We start from the raw sequence: 20,741 nt of genomic DNA, 5'->3' as shown, positions 1-20,741 counted from the left end.
CAGGCAGTCAAGAGGAGAAGGGAATTACTTGCAACACACCGCCAGTGTCACATAGACCTATGAAACCAGCACTGGCAAAAGACACACATAAATACACAAAAACATACTCAGAGGCTCTAAATAAAAATCTGCAAAAGCAACAGAGACCTCCAAAGCAGACATCCAAGCAACCTCCACCATACAACACAAACCATGAAACACAAACTTTACAAAACCAGTGTGCTACGCAATCACAGCCCTTAAGGCAAAATAACATACCCAACAGACTAGTAATAGGTGACTCTATAGTCAGGCACACTGACATCCCACTCACTAGGCTGAACAAAGAGAAGGTTACTGTTATTTGCCTTTTGGGTGCCAGGATCCGCCACATACCACAAGCACTCAGGTCACTCCAGAACAAGTACAAGTATGACTCTGTCATTGTCCATGTTGGTGTGAATGACCTGAGCCGTACCATGCTGGACTACATGAAAAGAGACATGGAGGAGCTCTCTGATCACATAGCCCAGGCTGGTATGACCCTGACCATGAGTAGCATCCTGCCCTCACCAAGAATGATACCATGGTATAGAGAAAAAAATATCAATTTCAACAATTGGCTAAGCTTCTGGTGTCATTCAAAGGGGATCCAGTGTCTGTCAGCCTGGGATGACATGCTCGAAAAGCCACGCTGCTTTGCTATTGACGGCTTGCACCTGTAACCCTCAGACTTTCAAATACTGTCCAAGGCTCTTACCACCCCCATAGTGCCGTTTTTAGGCAAGGCTCAAAAACACAAACCCACCGCCGTAAACAGCACAAGTAACAAAAAACTGAGGGTAATGCTGCTCAATGCCAGAAGTCCAAACCTCAAAATGCACGCACTCGAGACACTCCTCAGTATGGAGAAAATCAATATATGTGCAGTAACAGAAACCTGGTTTAAGGCTCCAGAGAGCACCCTAGCACTACCAGGCTACAACTCATGCCATACATTTCGGCCAGAAAACCCAGACCGAAATACAAAAGGCGGGGGAGTATCCATATTCATCAAGGATACCCACACCTCCAGGTTAGTGGCACAGCACAATGCTTCAGAGATCATCCACGTGCAACTAACAATGGGCAAAACTGCTATTCACATTGTAGCTTGCTACAGATCACCCACCATGTCCCAGGACCCCCACTCTGCATTCCTCACTCCGCATTCCTGGAAACAGTGGGAAACATAAAGGTCCTACCAAACACCCTGATATTGGGTGATTTCAATTATCCAAACATTAACTGGGAGAACTACTCAAGTACGAATTCCCTGGCCCAACATTTCCTAGAATTTATAAACTCAAACGCCCTGGATCAACTGGTTAACACCACCACCAGAGGTGACAACATATTGGATCTGGTCATCACCAACATAGGTGACTGGTGTTCCCTTGCTGGTTAGATCTGACCACAAACTAATCACTCTGGATATCCACATTCCGCCACCACCCCCAGTCAAAGAAACAACCGTGAAAAATTTTTCAAAAGCAAACTTCACTTTACTTAAGACCGAGGTGGGAAGTTTCAAAGCCCCCATGCTAAATAATAATGCTGTCCAAGCTGCAAAATCCTTTACTAATGCACTCTACGGGCACCTACAAGAATGCATGGATTGTGCTATCCCAAACAAAACCAAGACTCACTCCTCCAAGAAAAGGACCCCTGCCATAAACAAGCTATACAATAGAAGGAGGAAACTAGTACAGAAAAGAGTAAAATCCCAAGAAGGGAAGACATCCCTGATCAGTACCAGCAAGAAACTACATTCCCTCATAAAATCATCTAAGGCTAGCTTCAAAAGAAAAATTGCCATGGACTCCAAAGATAGCCACAAGGCATTATTTAGCTATGTCAAGAATCTAAGTGGCAATTCTCAGACCTGCTAGGAGTTAGTGCAGAATGGCACAAAATTCACTGAACCGACCGATATAGCCAACATCCTGGCAGACAGGTTCAGTGCAAACTTCACCCCCCTCTCACCCCCAAAAGGGCCCATAATTATACCAGAAGAATGTAGTGCCCCTGAAATCACAGTCACTCAGGTTAAAACAGCCCTTTCCAAAGCCATAAACACAGCATCAGTGGGACCAGATGGTGTCCCAGGCTGTGTCCTACACGAGCTCAAAGATGAACTAACCCCTCACCTAAGCACACTGTTTAAACTCAGCCTCTCCACAGGCTACATGCCCACAGAGTGGTGCACAGCAATGGTTATTCCGCTCCACAAAGGTGGAGACAAAACGGACTGTAGGAACTATCGCCCTATAAGCCTGACTAGCTTGGTCTGCAAAGCTATGGAGCACATCATCATGGATCTCATTAACAGAGACACTGGAAACCTCCAAACACTGGACCCAACCTAGTTTGGCTTTGTTAAGGGCAGATCATGTCTCCTAAACCTGGTGGACTTCTTTGAGACAGTTACTAAGGCTATAGACGAGGGAAAGGTGGTCCACACAGCCTACCTAGACCTCGCAAAGGCCTTTGACACTGTTCCCCACTCAGGTATTATAGACAAGCTCACCAGCCTGAACATAAATGCCTAGGTCACAAGATGGATTGCCAACTGGCTCATGGACAGAACCCACATGGTAAGAGTTGCAGGAGCTAGTTCTGACTCTAAACGTGTTACAAGTGGCGTTCCCCAGGGCTCAGTCCTAGGACCCCTCCTGTTCGGCATATACTTCTCAGAGGTACAGGCAAGCACAGGAGGACTATGGTTCACCAAGTTCGCAGACGACTGCAAACTAGGTGCTATAACTGACTATCCGACTGACACAGACATCCTTTAAAAGGGTCTCACTGAGAAAGATACCTGGTGTCAAAACCATGGTCTCAAGCTAAATGCCAAAAAGTGCATAGTCATCCCCTTTGGAAAAAACAAACTACCCACAAACTACCACATAGGTTGTAGCCCCTTAAATATGGAAGACATAATAAGGGATCTGGGGACCCAAGTAGATAGTAACCTCTCCTTTGATAATCACATTGCCAAAGCGGTTAGAAAATCCTTCTATGTGGCCCTCCTAATCAAAAAAGGGTTTGCATCCAGATCAAAAGAGGTCATTGGGCCCCTCTACGCATCACTCATCAAACCCATCATAGAGTACTATGCCCCACTTGGGAGGCACCTTACAAGACACCGGCAACAACTGGAAAGACCACAGAAGTTCCTCACCAAGAGGATCACTCGTCTCAAGCAGATGCCCTATGCAGCTTGATTGAAGAAACTCCAGCTGTACTCGGTCGCATACTGACTGCTCAGAGGTGATCTCTGCCTGACATACAAGGCTATGTCCAACCCAAAATTGATGGACATGCTCCACCTAAAGAAAACCATATTCCCTTGAACCACATGCTCCAGGGGTCTAAACCACACCACAACAATAAATAGGACATGCTGGAGGGATAGATTCCTGTCCCAGAGACTTCCCATGCTCTGGAACAAGATTCCAATCTACATTAGGCAGAGCTCCTCGCTAACCCTCTTCAAGAGAAACCTTGACGAGTGGATGGGAAACAGAAAGTCACTTCAATGGCTCTGCAGGATAGAGGCACAGGGAACTAATCTAAGGGGGCGGCGAAAGCCAACACGTTCCGGCTAGGCTTATAAATGCCTTTGGGCAGATAGCCTAGTACCTGCCTATGAACCTATGAACCTATCAAGTCTTGTGGACGAAAAATTACACACTTCCATGACATTGAAGTAAAAATTCTCTGTATCAAGCTGTTCCGTGGTATTTCTGGGTGATATGGATAAGGTATCAGCCAGATGAAGTTTGCCTTTTGGATGCACCACTTTGAAGTTGTACTTTTGTAATTTGAGCATCATTCTTTGTAGTTTTCTTGGAGCTGTATGCATATAGTGACTATCGGCTGATGATCAGTTTCTGTCTGGATAGCTTGGCCATAAATATAATCATGGAACTTTGAACATGCGAACACAATTGCAAAAAGTACCTCCTCAATTTGAGCATACTGCATCTCGGTTTGGGTAAGAGTTCTAGATGCACAGGCTACTGGCCTACGTTCTTGAAGAATAACTACACCAAGACCGAATTTTGAAGCATCACAGGAGAGAATTACTGGTCTGTGGACATCATAGTATCTTAACATAGGTGAGCTAGCAGTTTTCTGTTTCAGATCATCAAATGCTCTTTGGTGTTGTTCCAACTATGACCAGACAACATTTTTGCATGTCAGCTCTCTTAAGGGCACTGATAATTCACTGAAGTATGGTGTAAACTTGCCCAAATAATTGACCATACCAAAAAAACGGTGCAAGGCTTGGACATTGTCTGGAGCTGGCATATCTACAATGGCTGTTTGTTTGGAAGGATCTGGTTGTAAGCCTGAATTGGTAAATAAATGTCCAACATAAGTAACTTCTGGTAGCCTGAATATGCACTTCAGAGGACTGAGCTTTAGATTCACTTCATGTGCTCTGTCCAGAACTTTCCTGAGGTTTCTGCTTCACCATTACCTCCAACTAGTAAATCATCTACTATTATAGCACACGGATAGCCTGAAAAAATTTGCTCCATTGCACGCTGAAAGACTTCACTGGCAGAATTTATTCCAAAAGGCATTCTGAGAAATCTGTATCTACCAAATCTGATACTGAATGTACTTGGTAGGGAAGATTTATGATCAAGCATAACTTGCCAAAATTAACTCTTTGCATCTAAGGCAGAAAAAACAGTGGCATTTGGCATGAGGGTAGCAACTTCCTCGACTGTACATATAGGATGATGAGGTCGCCTTAATGCTTTAAGTATCATGGGTCAGTACATATTCTGATTTCATTCAAGTTTTTCTTATGAGCAACTGCCATGGAAGACACCCATTCAATTGGTTCTGTGACTGGACATAAAACACCTTGCTGCACCCTTTTGCCTAACTGGACTCTGACTTTGTCCAGTATAGCTATTGGAACTCTTCTTACTGGTCTGACCACTGGACTGACTTCTGGGTCTAATTTCATGAGTACACAACTGGAAGTTTGCCTAGCTTGTCCTCAAAGACATCAACATGTTCTGCGAAAATATCATCGGTGAAACTGGAAGTAGGACATGTACTTTCATAGTTTCATAGTTAAGTACTAGGCTATCTGCCCTGGGGCATTTGTAAGCCTAGCCATAGTGATGTGGCATTTGCCACCCCATGTGATGGTACAAAAGTGTACAGAAATAGATTTAGATTACTGTGCCTCAGTCTAGTAGTGACACAGCGAAGATCCCCTTACATAATAGAATTAGTTCACTGTGACCCTGTCTAGTAGTGACACAGAGGTGACCCCCGGGGTAAATTTACGATCTCCCATCCACTCATCAAGATTTCTCTTGAAGAGAGTCATTGAGGGGCTCTGCCTAACATGAACTGGGATTCTGTTCCAGAGCATGGGAAGCCTCTGGGTTATAAATCTATCCCTCCAGCATGTTCTATTTATGCTTATACCGAGGTTTAAGTCTTTAGCTCTCGTGTTCCTGATGGATTTGGATTTTTTGAGGTGGAGCATGTCCATCAGATCCTGATTGTGCATGGCCTTGTACGTCAGGCACAGGTCACCTCTGAGCAGGCAGTATGCCACTGAATAGAGCTGGAGTTTCTTTAGTCTGGTGGAATAAGACATATGTTGGAGACCCTTGATCCTCTTGGTGAGGTACTTTTGTGGTCTCTCCAACTGCTGTAGGTGCCGGGTGAGGTACATACCAAATGGGGCATTGTACTCAATCATGGGTCTGATGAGGGAGGAGTATAGGGGAACAATGACCTCCTTTGATCTGGATGTGAATCCCTTCATGATGAGGTGGGCAAGGTAGAATGTCTTTCTAACTACTTTGGCTACGTGGGTGTCAAACGTGAGGTCACTGTCGACTTCAGTCCCCAGGTCTCTGATTACTTTTTCCGTACTCAGTGGGTTACTGTCTATGTGATAATTTGTGGGTACTCTGTTTTTCCCAAAGGGGATGACTATGCATTTTTTGGAATTTAGTTTAAGGCCATGACTCCGGCACCAGTTGTCCATTTCTGTGAGGCCTTTCTGTAGGATGTGTGTGTCAGCTGGTGTATCGACTATAGCACCCAGTTTGCAGTCATCTGCGGACTTTGTCAGCCACAACCCTCCCATGTTTGCTTTAACATCTGAGAAATAAATGCCGAACAAGAGGGGTCCCAGGACAGAGCCTTGTGGAACACCACTTGTGACTGGCTTTGAGTCTGACATGGCTCCAGCGATTTTGACTTTATGGGTTCTATCCTTTAGCCAGTTTGCAACCCACCTAGTGACATATGGGTTTACATTTAAGCTGCTGAGCTTATCTATGATGCCAGAGTGGGGTATTGTGTCGAAGGCCTTAGCCAAGTCCAGGTAGGCTGTATGGACTGCTTTGCCCTCATCAATGGCTCTAGTGACTGTTTCGAAAAAGTCGACCAGGTTCAAGAGGCAGGATCTGCCCTTTACAAAGCCGAACTGGGTGGGATCAAGTGTCTGTAGGTCCCCAATGTCTCTGTTTATGAGTTCCATAATGATTCTTTCCATAGCTTTGCAGATCAGGCTGGTTAAGCTTATGGGGCGGTAGTTCCCAGGGTCTGTAGAGGTACCTCCCTTGTGGAGTGGGACCACTGTTGCTGTGCGCCAGTGTTCAGGTACATATCCTGTAGTAAGGCTAAGGTTAAATAGCATCTTTATGTGCGGGTTTAGCTCCTCATGGAGTTCACGTAGCACGCAACCCGGGATACCGTCAGGTCCCATTGATGCTGTGTTTTTAGCTTTGCTGAGGGCGGCTCTCACCTGGACATCTGAGATGACAGGGAGATTACAGTCAGATGGGATAAGTACTTCATCTTTTGTGGGTGAGGGAGGGGAGAAATTTGCACTGAACCTGTCAGCCAGAATGTTGGCAATATCTGTGGGTTCAGTGTATTTGTTGTCATTGTGAACCAACTCTGAGCATATCTGTGGGTTTCCGCCCAGGTTTCTAACATAGCTGAAGAAGGCCTTGTGGTTATCTTTAGTATCCTTAGCTATTTTTCTCTCGAAGTTGGCCTTGGATGTTTTTATGAGAGAATGTAGCTTCCTGCTAGTGTTGATCAGAGATGCCTTCCCTTTATGGGATTTTGCTCTGTCGTGCAGTAGCTTCCTTCTTTTGTTATACAATTTGTTAATGGCTGAGGTCCACCAGACAGGACGCCTGCCCTTGGTGGAGAGGGTCCTTGATTTATTTGGGATTGCATGATCCATGCATTCTTGGAAATGTCCATAGAAGGCATTTGTAAAGGATTCAGCATTGTGGGATGTGGTTTCCACTGGCCCCGTGGGCTTAAAGGATACCAACTCAGTCTTAAGAAGAGTGAAGTCGGCTTTTGAGAAGTTTTTCACTATAGTCTTTTGTGCTGGGGGTGGAGGTGGAATGTGTATATCCAGGGAGATTAGTTTGTGGTCAGATCTCACTAGGGAGGGGTATACTTCCGGTGTGGAGCATTTTGTCCCCATGTTTGTGATGATCAGGTCTAGTACATTTTTTCCCCTAGTGGGAGATGTGACTAGTTGTTCCAGTGCATTTGAATTTATGAATTCCAGGAACCTTTGGGCTAGGGTGTTAGGGCTAGAATAATGCACCCAATCTATGTTTGGGAAGTTGAAGTCTCCCAGTATGATAGTATTTGGTGATATATTAATATCCTCCAAGGTTTTCAGGAAGGCTGAATGGGGTTCCTGAGGTTGGGAGGGTGGTCTGTAACAAGCTACCAGTTGTATAGCAGTTTTGCCTATGGTTAGTTGCACCTGTATGGTCTCTGACGCATCATGTGTTGCTACTAACCTGGAGGTGTGGGTGTCCTTTATGAATATGGACACTCCCCCTCCCTTTGTGGTTTGGCCCGGGTTCTGGGGCCGAAAAGCATGATACGATGTATAGCCTGGTAGTGCTGGGGTGCTCTCAGGAGCCTTGAACCAGGTTTCAGTTACTGCACAGACATCGATATTCTCCATACTGAGGAGTGCTTCAAAAGCCTGCATCTTGTGATTAAGACTTCTGGCATTGAGCAGCATTATCCTTAGTTTTTTTCCATTTTTGTTTTCTAAGGAGGTGGGTTTGTCTTTTGAGCCTTGCCTAAAAAAGGCACTATGGGGGTAGCAAGAGCCTTGGCCAATATCCGGAAGCCCAGTGATGACAGGTGCAAGCCGTCCCTTGCGAAGCAGCGTGGCTTGTCTAACATGTCATCCCAAGCTGACAGACATTGGATCCCCTTGGAATGACACCAGTACTTGAGCCAATTATTAAAGCTGATCATCTTGTCTTTGTATTGTGGCATAATTCTTGGTGAGGGCAAGATGCTGCTCAGGGTCAGGGTCATACCAGCCTGGGCTACATAATCCGAGAGCTCCTCTATGTCTCTTTTCATGTAGTCCAGGGAGGTACGTCTCAGGTCATTCACGCCAGCATGTACAATGACAGAGTCATATTTGTACTTGCTTTGGAGTGACCTGAGTGCGTGTGTTATGTGGCGGATCCTAGCTCCCGATAGGCAGCTCACAGTCACCCTCTCCTTGTCTAGACTTCATGATGAACTTTGTTAGTAAAGGAAAGAGGTTTCATTCTTAAAGTGTCTCTGAGACCTAATAATGACTACACAGGTCTTTTGACTACATAAAATTGCAATCTGTAACTGTTCCCAGCTGAATAACATGAAAGCAATACTGAACCTTTGGTTTGAATTTCTTCACCTCCATAAACAACAAGCTTTGCACAACTGGCCAAATTAAGTCGTTCCCCAGCTCTTACTCTTGCAAATGTTTCTGCTGACACAACATTGCACTTTGAACCAGTATCTACTTTGAGCTCTGGTTTACCATTAATCAGGACAGTACAGATCTACTGCATTAACCTTTTCACCAACCACTGATACACCATCTACATAAAAATTAGGACAGCAATCCTCCACATGATTAACTTGCTTTTTGAGTGACTTGTCTAATTAAATGAATGAGGCTTGCTTGATTTACAAAGCTTTTGAAAGTGGTTCCATTGTTTACACTTGTGACATTGCTGACCAAATACTAAGCACTTTTCTCTTTTAGAGTTATGATTGGCACCACAATTACGACAGTTGACTATGACACTGGACTTGGGTTTAGGTTCTGCTTACTCACCTCTGTGCTGTACTGAGCATGTCCATTTTACTAGGCTAGCCTTAGAACTTGCTGGAAAGGTATGGCTTTTCACAGGAAACCCCGCAGGGGCTGCAGTTGTCATGTGTCACATGCTGTATGGTGTCTACATTTGCGCTACAGGCTGCTGGAACCATGCTCTTATCACTTACAAGCATATTTGTGTGCTTTTCTGTAAGTTCATGTCTTTGACAAATCTCTATAGCTTTGATCAACATTAAATCGCTGTCTCAAAGCAAAATCTTTCTCACTGCAGCATTATTAACACCACATACAAGCCTGTCCTTTATCAACTCATCTTTCAGATCACCAATTCTGCACATTTTGGCTTTGTTTCTCAAGTCAGTATTGTAAGCAACAAAAGTTTCCCCTGGTTTTTGGTCTCTTGTGTAAAATAAGTGCCGCTCCAATGTAACATTTGTCTGGGGGTTACACATTTCTCTAAATTTATGCTTCAAGCACTCAGGGTCATCCCTCGATTCAGCTTACACAACAATATGATGTTTTTCCCCTTCTCCTACATATACTGCTGGCACATACACAAATATACACTCTCTCTCAGTGGCTTCTGATCCAGCTAGATTAAGTATAATAAATGCCCTTGTACATACATCTTTGTCAGAAAAAGCTGCTTGTATGAAAATACTGTATTCCTGCTCAAATATTCTCCAGTTCTCTGCAATATTATGATCAAACACAAGTGGAGACGGTCTGTGATATGCTTCTGCCATGCCAACACACACACAGTAATAAAGGCTCTTGGAAATATGTACGAAAATACACACACTTTTGCCAGAATTCTCTTTTATGCCAGAAAACAGCACAATGGACTCCACGAAATAACTGCACTTTGCGAAATGTCTCCGTACCACAAGAAACACTTTGAAGTTACTGTACTTTGTGAAACCACACCTTATCAGTGTAAGAAACACTTCGAAGTAACTGCACTTTGAGAATAAGCAATATACAGCACAATAAACTTCTTGAAATGACTGTAGTTCTGACTGCACTTTATGAAATAACTGTACTTTGACTGTACTCTGCAAAATAATTGTACTTTGCAAACAGTAAACTCTTCGAAATAACTGTGCTGTAATAAAGCACACATTGCAAACACTTTGCACACTCAGACTTTGAATAGTGTGCAAACAAGCTATGCTTTAAATAGCTTTAATCAATGCGAAATAGTACCTCATATCCAAAAACATGGAAGTTTATGGAAAAATGCAGTTGTTTTAACCTTTTTATGCTCATTTTGCCCTTTTATTGTATTCATTATGTTCGTTTGACTTTTATCATGCTCATTATACTTTTCTTGTGCTCATTTTACTCTTAACATGCTCATTATGCAACTCTTAGGTAATTTTAAACATTTTTATAAGTATTTTGAGTAATTGTATCAAATATCGTCGTTTCAAACATTTAGTTTAAGTAGTAATGCATTTTGTGCTCCTCATTTGCTTAATAATGCATTTTGTACTTTGCGAATGCTCTGTATCATTTTCTTTGCAAAATAAATCATTTATGCAAGTTTTAGTACCTGGAATTCATTTCTGACCTTTTTGAGATTATCCACTGGTATATATTCCTCCACTTCTAACTGTGCACCTAGTGGCTTAATTTCTGGCTTCTGGCTCATCTCATTCAGTTATGCCACTTCTGAACACCATGTTGCTCGTCCGGTCAGGCTCAAACAGACAAGCGGTTGTGGGTTCAGTTCAAGCAGCTTTATTACATACAAAAACATCAGGATTGATGGCTTAGTAATGTAAATATAAACAAACTGACAGACTGACTACTACATTCATAGATGTTAACACTCTGGCTGTTCACTCAAAATGGCACTGTTGCCTTTACGTGCTCTACATTTATATGCACATGCACTCACCTGAAATGCTTCTTAAAGACACAGCACACTGTATGATCTACAATCACGTCCTTCCAGGAGCCGGGGTTGGGGGCTGGAGGATTGGTTGTGAGGAAAATGTTACAATCAACAACACAGATGGAAAGTTATGGTGAATACATAACTTCTTTATCTGATGTTGTCAATTTTCACTTTATCCTCACTGATGGGACAGAATCCTTAGCTACTTTTCTATTAGGGTGGCTTATGGAATGATATTCCTCAGGACCATCAACTCAAAGGAAGCTCTGCCCCTGGAGACCAAATCCAACTTGTAATGAGTAATAAATGTTTGAGGATTAGCCCAAGTAGCTGCAGCACAAATATTGTCTATAAAAGCTCTAGAATGAAAAGCAGAAGAAGCAGCCATAGCTCTGGTTGAGCGCGACTTAACAGGCCTTGGAAAATGTTTACCCTGTACCTTATAGATGAAAGATATACAGTCTGTGATCCATTTTGTCAAAGTTATCTTAGATACTGGTGGGCCTTTTCTTGTTTCTGAACAGGAAACAAATAACTGACCTCCTTTCCTGAAGTCTTTAGTTCTATGAAGGTAAAAATGCAACTGTCTGTGAACATCTAACAAATGGAGTAAATATTCACCCTGTTCTGGAAATTTGGTAAAAACACTGGTAAATCAATAGTTTAATTAATATTATTTTCAGAAACTATCTTCAATAAAAAGGAAGGATTGGTCCATAAAGAGTGTCTGTCTTTATGAAAAAAAAGGAGGTTGAGAAGATAAAGCTTGTAATTCTGATATTCCTGTGGCTGATATGATAGCTACCAAGAAAACCATTTTCCAAGATAAGAATTTTAAGTCACAACTTGTTGCTGGTTCAAAAGGGGATTGCATGATATGTGTTAGGATGAAATCCCATGAAGGAGAAGGATCCTTGTAAAGAGGCTTTAATAAGACTGTTCCTTGCAAAAAAGCTCTACAGACCTTGTGTGAAATTAAGGAGCAGCCATTCTTCCCAAGGTGGAAATTAGATATGATTGCCAGTTGGACTCTGATAGTAGCAGCAGCTGCTCCCTCATTGAACGATTGAAGAAGTCCAGGATTGAGTGGACAGGGGCAGTGAATGGCGCACAGCAACAGTTATCCCACTCCACAAAGGGGGCGCCACCACTGATCCCGGGAACTATCGACCTATTAGCCTGACGAGCCTGATCTGCAAGGCCATGGAACGTATCATCATGAAACTCATAAACAAAGACATTGGTAACCTCCAAACTCTGGATCCCACCCAGTTCGGGTTTGTGAAAGGCAGAGCATGCCTCCTGAACCTGATCGACTTATTTGAGGCAGTCACCAAAGCCACAGATGAGGGTAAGGTGGTTCACATAGCCTATCTTGACCTCGCCAAGGCTTTCGACACCATCCACCATTCTGGAATTATAGCTAAACTCATTAAACAAGGTATAAATCCCTACATCACAAGATGGGTTGCCAACTGGCTCACTGACAGAACCCACACTGTAAAAGTTGCAGACTCCAAATCTGACCTCAAACCAGTGACAAGTGGAGTACCACAGGGTTCAGTCCTGGGACCTGAAGTACAGGCTAACACAGAAGGCCTCTGGCTAACGAAGTTCGCAGATGACTGCAAACTAGGAGCCATAGTCAAGTCCCCAAATGATGTGGACATCCTACAGAAGGGCCTCGCTGAGACAGATGCCTGGTGTCAGAGCAAAGGCCTCAAGCTCAATGCCAAAAAGTGTAGTGTCATCCCCTTTGGTAAAAATTTTGTACTCATGAACTACCACATAGGCAGCAATCTACTTAACACCAAATGTGTGATAAGAGACCTTGGGACCCAGGTGGACAGCAGTCTCTCCTTTGATAGTCACATCGCCACAATAGTCAGGAAGTCCTTCTATGTGGCACACCTCATCATAAACGGGTTCTCATCCAGTAAAAAAAAGAGGTCATTGTTCCCCTCTACTCGACACTCATTTGACCCATTATAGAGTACAACGCCCCTTTTGGAATGTACCTCACAAGACATCTGCAGCAGCTGAAAAGGCCACAGAAGTACCTCACAAAGAGGATTACTGGCCTCAAACAAATGCCGGACACTGACCGGCTCAAAAAACTCCAGCTTTATTCCATAGCATATCGCCTACTCCGAGATGATCTCTGCCTAACATATAAAGCTATGTCTAACCCAGAGCTGTTGGACATGCTACACCTAAAGAAATCCCAATCACTCCGAGCTACACGCTCTAAGGACCTAAACCTTGTCACCACAATAAACAGGACATGCTGGAGGGATAGATTCCTGTCCCAGAGACTTCCCATACTCTGGAACAGGCTACCCATCTATGTCAAGCAAAGTTCTTCATTAGCACTCTTCAAGAAAAATCTTGATGAGTGGATGGGAAATAGGAAATTCACCCCGGGGATCACTTCTGTGTCTCTGCTCGACAGTGGCACAGGAAAATAACTATCTTGGGTGGCATAAGCCAGGGAACCTTTTTGGCTAGGCTTACATAAGCCCTTGGGCCGATAGCCTAGTACCTACCTATGAACCTATGAGATTTAGCCCAAATAGCAAATCTTTTCCACTTACTTTTGTACAACTTACAAGTGGAAAATTTATGAGATGATAATAAAGTTTGACGAACCAGGGAAGAGAGTAGTGGATGCCTGGCTATTACTAGAAATAGAGAAGCCAAGCTGTCAGTCTGAGGTTGTTCAGATTTGGATGAGTCATTCTTGTCGGGTGTGACAAAAGGTCTGGAACTGGGTCCAGAATCCCAGTTTTTTTCAGAAGACGAGGCTAGAGGAAGGGGAAACCAGATCTGTAGAGGCCAAAAAAGGGCAATCTCTTCAATCTGTTGGCTTTCTGCAGAAATTTGGGTATCAAAGGAATGAGGAGAAGGGCATAAAAAAGGCCTGGGGACCAATCATGAAGTACAGCATCCCTCGGGGATTCCCCCTGTGGGGGGAAATAGAGCAAAGTAGCTGCTGCATTTGCTGTTGATGGGAGAGGCAAAAAGATCACAGCAAGGTTGTCCCCATTTTCGGAAAATCTTCTCTATCACATTCTGATTGAGGGACCACTCATGAGGCATCAGAATAGACATGCTCAAACTGTCTGTTATCACGTTGGACTTATTATCAGAAACTGGTTGGATGAAATCACCCACTGCCAAACCCTCAGCGCTTCTCAACAAACTGGGTATGATCTTGTTCCTCCCTGCTTGCTGATGTACCAAATCACCAACATATCGTGTGACTGGATCACAACTGCTCACAGAGGAAGAGCACTCTGAAAGGCCTGCAATGCTAAAAGCACCGCTCTCATCTCTAGTACATTTATATGCAGATTGGCCTCAATGGGAGACAAGGTGCCTTGGATTGTCTTTCCCAGAAAATGCCCCGCCCCCATCTGGGAAGCATCCATAGTCACAGGGGCCTTGGATTGAGGGGGAATGAAGGACAGCCTTGGGTTAGTTGATCAGATTGAACACATCACTAGAGATCTTTTTTGCATATGTTGGTGAGTTGAATTTGATAAGACATCAGGAAATCTAGAAAGGACCATTGTGGTGCTAAAAGCCACTGCAGAATTCTCATGTGAAAGAATTCTAATGGGACTAGAATGACAGCTGTAGCCATAGGCCCTAGAGTTTCTAGCACTAGGCAAGCAGTTACAGACTTTCTTTAAACCAAATTCTTGACCTGACTGTGGATGGTATCAACTCTTGTGGTTGTAAATTTAGCTATCATTTGTGCTGTGTCTAGACTGGCTCCTATAAATTCTAGATTTTGAGATGGTTACAAATGCGATTTTTTTGTAGTTTATTGTGATACCTAGTTTTGCACAGGTTTGTAAGACATATTCTCCTGCTTGTGTAAGTAAATACCTGGTTGGGGTAGAAATGAGCCAGTCTTCCAGATACAGAAACAATCAGAATCCTTACTGTCTCAAGTGATCCGCCACTACTGCCATGCATTTAATGAATACTCTGGGGACTGCAGCGAGACTAAAGGGCAGAGTTCAGAATTGAAAATGACTGGCTCCCAGACAGAAGTGTAAGTGCCTTCTGCACCATCTGTCCATCTTGTTGCGGTAGTACACATCTTGAAGGTCTGCAGAGCACATCCAATCGCCTTTTTCCAAAAATGAAAGAATAGATTGTACTGTGACCACCCGAAATTTGCTCTTTCGTACTGGTTTGCTTAGTTTGCAGAGATCCAGACTCAGTCTCCAGTCCCCTGTTTTCTTTTGTACTAAGAATAACCTTGAGTAAGTTCCGGATCCTGTCTGGTCTGTGGGGACTTCTTGGATGACTCTTTTGTCTAGCCTTTGAACCTGGATGGCTGCTTGTGCCCTTTGACTGGGTGGAACGTCAGGGATTTTTTTTTTCTTTTGAGGGGTGGGACGGGAAATGGGGATGAAGCAAACTCTGGATATTATCTTCTGCACCCAGGTATCATTTGTTCCATCTGGTCAGGCTTGTAGATAAAGAAGACATCCCCCGATAGCCTCCGGAGTAGGACAATCAGGCCTCCTTTCAGGAGCACTGAAAGGGTTTGTCAAAGAAGATCTCTCTGGAATGCTGATTTTGTGGGCCTCCTCTGCTGCGAAGGCAGCGTCTTCTATTGTTGTTCCCCCCTGCCTCTAGGGGAGCTTCCTCCATGTGTTTCCTCATATGACCCTTGTGATTTTCTGAACCGAATCTTCCCTCTGCCTCTCTGACCTTTGGGATAAAGCCTCTGAGGGGTAGAAAAATGTATGCCCATGGCAGAAGGGGCCTTCCCTTCCCTTTCACACCTGGAAAGCATTTCTTTAATCTTGTGACTGAAGAGGGATGTGCTGTCAAACTAGGTATTGACAAATGAAGACTTGAAAGGCTCCTCAAAGTCGCAAAGGCACATCCAGTGTGCCTTCTCATAGAGATATCTGAACCTGCTGCTCTACTTGTTTCTTCAGCTGCATATGAAATAAGCCACATGGAATAGTTGGCTACTGAATGCAGCTAGCTGAGAAAAAACTTTATCCTGTGCCCCTTCATCTACAGCTCCTTTGAGGGAATCCAAAAGCTCCTTAATCAGATCCCTCTGCAATTTTGTGAAATGGGTTAAATAATTCAGTGCCCATAATGCAAAGATCACTGATGAGAAGACACACTTCCCACATCTATCCATTGTTCTAGAATCTTTATTAGGCAGATGGATAGTAGAACCCTCCTAAGAAAGTTCTTTCATGGTCGCTACCACCATGACTATGGCATCTACTGCAACACCTTTAGTCCAAAATTACTTGTTTTCAGGGGCTGTGATAAATTTGTTTGGCCTCCGTTACGTTGGTTTGAATGTGTCTGGGGTCTACCATGCCCATCCCGAAATTAGACTGGTAAGTTAATCGGTGGACAGAGTCACCGAAGAGGTAGTAGGGTGAGATCCAAAGGTCTTCAGGTAAACCGATTCCTCAGTAGAAGGACTGCCAACCACCTCTCTGTTTTAAAATTCCCAGGATGTCCCTGAAGGAAACATCATCTGGAGGTGACCATGGGGATCCCTCTCCTTCATCAAGGTTAGTGTCAGAATTGGTGGACTCCTCCGGGGAATCCAAATGCTTCTTCTTGCAAGTCCTCTTCCTAGGGAAATACAGATGACAGCCTTAGAGGTTGAAGCCGGAGCCGAACTTACCTGAGCCGAGGCTCTGAGAACTAGAGATGGCTCTGATAGCTTTGGAGATGAAACCTGGTCCCCACATCTGAGTGATCCTCTATGGCTCCAGGAGTTCTCCAGCCCCCACAAGACTGAAGAGCTCAAAGCGTAAGTCTGATCCAAGGTGGGAAAAGCCCTCTGATCTGACTCAGAACATATCTGGACATTTGGATCTGTCGACTCCGAGGCTTGGAGGCAAGCTGGAGGAGGAACAAAGGTGAGAGAAGTAATGTCATTCAGATCCTTAGCTCTGGGGCTAGGATCCAATAAGAGTTTTGCCAAAGCTGATGTAGTTAAGAGGCTTTGAACCACCCAGTCCACATCATCACTGGACAGAGTCCTAGTCGAACATGATGAAGAAGCTGAAGATCTTGACCTCAAGAAGATGGACGAATGTACCCTCGTCATAACCCATTGTAAAGAAGGACAGTACCTAGGCCTATCAGTGGAGATCAGACTATGCTTCTGATCTGATCCTGTCAGAGCTGACGGACTTCTCCACTCTGAAGAAGATTTTGAAGATCCAGCCCTTCCAATGCTTGGATCCAAAGTTTGTATCAGATCCGACAATTTGGATTTCTTTTGCATGAGCTTCAAGAGATCGTAAGAAGCCAATGCATGTCTTTTCTTATGTTTTTCATGCCTGGATGAAGAAGAAGAAGCCGGGCTGGACTAAGCTGAATTAGAATGAGGTTGTTTCTCGGATCCAGCAATAGCCACGGCAAAAAGAGAGGGTAGCACTTCTTTTAACATCAGCTTGTTTTTGTGTTCAACCAAGGCCCTCTGGTTGAATGCATGACAAATCGACAGTCCTCCTGTAGGTGGAGGGGGCCCAAACAGTATATGCAAAGAATATGCGTATCACTCATTGACATTTTCTTGTCACATTTTGTACATTTTTTTAAAGCCTAATGGCTTTTCAGGCTTGTCTGACATGCCAACATTCTCACACATGTACACACTCATACAGCCAAGGAAAAATAAAATTAGATAAATTATGTATTAGAAAACCCAAGAGAAAAAGTTTTTTTTTGGAGATAGGGAAGGGAAATAAACCATCCAAAATGTTGGGTAGAAAGGGGAGGAAGACTACAAACTATGGTAGGAAGAAAAATACCCTTAGGTAAGAGGAACTAGGGAGAAGTAGGTAAAGATATAGTCAACAGGAACAAAAAACTGCAGGAAATCTACGTAAACAATCTTAGTAAGAAGTAAAGTAATTAACTATTAAACACTTAACTGCTCAGCTGTAAGGTTAACCATGTCTTTGCGAAAGTGGCAGATGAGATCTGAGGTAATAAGGGAAGGTGTATTGTGGGTAAGGGAAGGTGCCCATGAGCTTTGTTGGTTGCCACAAGCTTTTGCAATGGCCGAGTTGGATCCAAGGGCTTGGATACAAACCCATCAGTGAAGATAAAGTAACCCATCAGTGAGGATAAAGTGAAAATTGACAACATCAGATTTTTCATTTTAATTTGTAAACTCTATTTAAAGCTTACATCAAAGTTTTTGAACTGTTTGAAATTTTACTTTAAATCTAACACAGTACATTAAGGGGTATGTATGTAATTTTGTTACTGTGTTTTAAGGACGGAAAATGTGTTTTCTATTTTAGAAAGTAATTAACTGATTGAATGATGTGTTTTCTCTTTTAGAAAGTAATTAACTGATTGAGTGATAATTGAAGTGGCTATTTAAGCAGGGTATTTTGTTGTAGTTCTTTATTCTGATGAAGTCCTGCATATAAGAGAATGAAAGCGCTTAATGTTTTATTAAACTTTTACTTGTTGTTTTTCATTTGGAGACCTCCATTTGTGTGTTGCACATTTTCACTGCCTTCCCACCATTTCTTTTGTTTTTTTAATTGTGAATACTTGCAAAACCATGTCACTTTTCTATTACAGACCCACTCTCAATACAAGATCTAATGTTCTCCATAATCACCTAAAACACACTGTAAGTTTTTTAACACAGCTATTCTTCATCAGATTACATCACACATAATGATGGTATGTGCGCCATTTTAAAGCAGGTTTAATACTAATACTTGCATTTAGCCTATAACATATAATGACCAGTAAAGTGAAACTGCCCTTTCATTCCTTTACATACCAGCTTATATTGATATTCATTCTCTCTATTACAGTGATCCTTAACACTTGAAAAGTAAAACATCTTCTCAATTTACAACCTAAACAATGTACAGTTAATGTGCTGTTAACACTGCATTTCTGCATCAGAGATATATACGCCTAAAGCCCCTCTTTCTTTTTCAAACAGAGAAATGCTCAATGTTCAGTCTTACATATTACTAAATATAGCACTCCATCAGTAGCACGTTACTTTCACATGATAATACTTTCTTCTGGCACTTGCATGTCTGCTTTTATTTATACTTTTTATATAACTGCATACAACAGTTAAACATTTAAAATTATGTTGCTTTTACATGAATTAGCTTGTGACAGTTGCTTTGCAAACCTTTTTTTTCAAACAAGAAACATCTTTATTAAATTATCACTTATGACATAGGCAATCATACATTTATATAAATGAAAACAAACCATATTGACACAATCTTAGTTACAACATTATACATCACAAACCATGTTGACATAATTTAGTTGTAAACATTATACATCACTTATAATCTACCCAGTCATTGTCAGTCAAACATTACATATGTCATTCAAATCCTGCCTTCTTTTAAACCTCATTCCTCCCCTGTATGTACTGTTCTACAGTTCCCATTTTTCTTATGTAATTTGCTCCTACCCTTTTCTAAAGATTCAAATTCCAGTTAATCTCTGTTACTATATTCACTGCCTCTAGTACAGCTGGTTAGCTGATCTATAAGTAAACCCTCTATAAGGAAACAATGATCTTTTCCCCACAACGCAGGCCAAGGTGTCCTAATAGAAATTCGACCCTTGACAATATGAGTCTTGAAACTGAGAAAACACAAGTACAATTCACCTCAAATAACACTGAACTGCAAAAGTTGATGCTGCATATTAGAAGTGTTTTTTGCAAGGTGCAGCCCCTGAAACCCATAAAGTGGGAGGATATCCCAAACACTCCATCACTATTTGCATTTACTAACTCTGAGATTGTTCTACTTCACAGAAAATGGAATTCTCCAAGATACAGTAATTTAAGACTTAGTACATATTATACCCAAATCACCCTAAAATTTCCATATCTCTAAGGACCACACACAGTCCACAAATTTGCAAAAGAAACTGCCATGGCCAGTTTTGTTTGTATCAACATGCTTGTTTTACGTATGCAAAATATGTCAACATTTGAAATGCATCCACAAAGAAATGTTTTATTAAGTGCTGAAATACTGATTTAATTGTTACCAAACAAAAATTATGAAGGAAATCTGTGCCAGAGGGAGTAGAATACTCCAACAAACTCAGAATAAATAAATGTGGTGCTCCTTGGTGCCTAATTTATTTATACTGATATAATTGTTGTCATATCTGGTCTATCAGCATTTAAAAGGGTTCAAGCTGATATATAAAAAGGCAACTGGTTTATATTCTGATTTAATTTGATAAACAGTGAGCATATCTGAAAGTTCACTGTGTTTTTTTAAGCAAATGGGATATTAAAAAAAAAGTGAGCAGTTTATGTCAAGTGGCGTAAACATGAGTGTGAAAGTGCACTTGTGTAAGTAAACTTACCACAACAGTAGATCTTCTAATAGATCACTGTTGCAGTAGCTACAAGAGTTATAGCCTGCCAAGGATAAACCCAACCGGCTATATTTCAAAACTTAAGGGCACCCTTCCGCACTCTCTAACTGCCAACAGCTTGAGCACAGGCAGTTAGTACACCAAAAGCATCAGCTTTATTGCCCCAAATATAGCCCTTAAAATAAAGGAAAGGTAAACCAAACAAAATTCTGTACACAAGTATATACCTATACATCTACATGCATATAC

General features: G+C 42.4%; 1 protein-coding gene across 1 annotated transcript in view; it reads right to left on the bottom strand.

Annotated features, from left to right (window-relative positions):
• Positions 1-20,741, bottom strand: part of LOC122793178 (guanylate-binding protein 1-like) — a 2,019,684-nt gene that overhangs the window by 1,883,615 nt on the left and 115,328 nt on the right. The window lies entirely within an intron of this gene.

This window comes from Protopterus annectens, chromosome 1.part0 (assembly GCF_019279795.1).
Source record: "Protopterus annectens isolate FY-2018-M chromosome 1.part0, PAN1.0, whole genome shotgun sequence".
NCBI classification, from domain to species: Eukaryota; Metazoa; Chordata; order Ceratodontiformes; family Protopteridae; genus Protopterus; species Protopterus annectens.
Note: the sequence above shows the minus strand (reverse complement) of the source record. Positions and strands in the feature narration are given on the sequence as shown.